Consider the following 1,319-nt stretch of genomic DNA (forward strand, 5'->3'; position numbering starts at 1 on the left):
TTTTCATATTTTAATTGGGAATATAACATTTGAAGGTTGATACAGCATTGAAAGTTTATGACCAGACAAATAAACAGGTGTTATTTTATGTACAAATGTATACAAGGTATAATGCTTGGAGGGGTGACATGGGGTCCAAACTAACAATGTTGCATAGTTTCCAAATTTCTACTAGAGAAAGTGAACTAGACATTTTATTTGAATATACAAAGTAATCATAAATATCAAGTATTATTTTATGTCTGGATATAGCTTATAAACATTTTTACACCAAAAAGTTCTGGGTTGGTACCTTTGAGTGTTTATCTTCATTTTATTTTATGTCGGCTATATTTGTCAAACTCATATTCTAAGTCCTAGCTTTACTTGTCAACTTGACACAACCTAGAGTCCTCTAAGCGGAAAACCTCTGCTGAAGAATTGCCTAGATTAGATTGACCTGTGGGCATGCCTGGAGGGAAGAATTGTCTCTAGTGTTAGTTGATGTGGGAGAGGCCAGCACACAAAGTACGTTGGTGAATATCTATACCAAGGTGGTGGAGAAATTCATAGTTTATACTATTCTGGTATTTACATTGGAAGCAACATCTCACCAAGGTTGTCAATTTCCGTAGAAACTGTAATTTAAAACAACAACAACAACAACAACAACAAACCAAATTGAAGGCAGGATATAATGTCTTGTTAAAATGATAGCTGTCTCACCCATCAGAGTTATCCAATTTTGAATTTATGTAGAAATATTTACTTACTTCATATACCCTTAACAATTCATTATAAATTCTCACATTTTTAAATTAAAAATTTATAAAATTATTTATTATGTGTAAAAATAATTTATTTATAGAATTTATTTATTTATTTATTTATTTATTTATTTACTTAGCCCAGATAGCAGCTTCTCCTCCCTTCTCTCAAATCTCTCCTTCTCCCTTCCCCTTTCCCTTCTCTTCTTCTCAGAAAAGGGGAGGACTCTTATGGATATCAACCAGCCTTGGCATATCAAGTTGCAGTAAAATTAGGTGCATCTTCTATTGAAGCTAGACAAGGCATCTCAGTTTGGGGAAAGGTTTCCAAAGGCAGACAATATAGTCAGAGATAGCTCCTGCTTCTGCTTTATGAATCCTACATGAAGACCCAGGAGCACAACTGTAATGTGGGCAGAGGACCTAGGCCCATTCCATGTATGCCCTCTGGTTGGCAGTTCAGTCTCTATGAGACCCTATGGGCCTAGGTTAGTCGATTCTGTAGGTTTTCTTATGGTGTTCTTGATCCCTTCTGGCTCCTTCTAGCCTTCCTCTCCATCTTCCACAGGATTC

The sequence above is a fragment of the Grammomys surdaster genome, unplaced genomic scaffold (genome assembly GCF_004785775.1).
Source record: "Grammomys surdaster isolate TR1022 unplaced genomic scaffold, NIH_TR_1.0 186, whole genome shotgun sequence".
NCBI lineage: Eukaryota > Metazoa > Chordata > Mammalia > Rodentia > Muridae > Grammomys > Grammomys surdaster.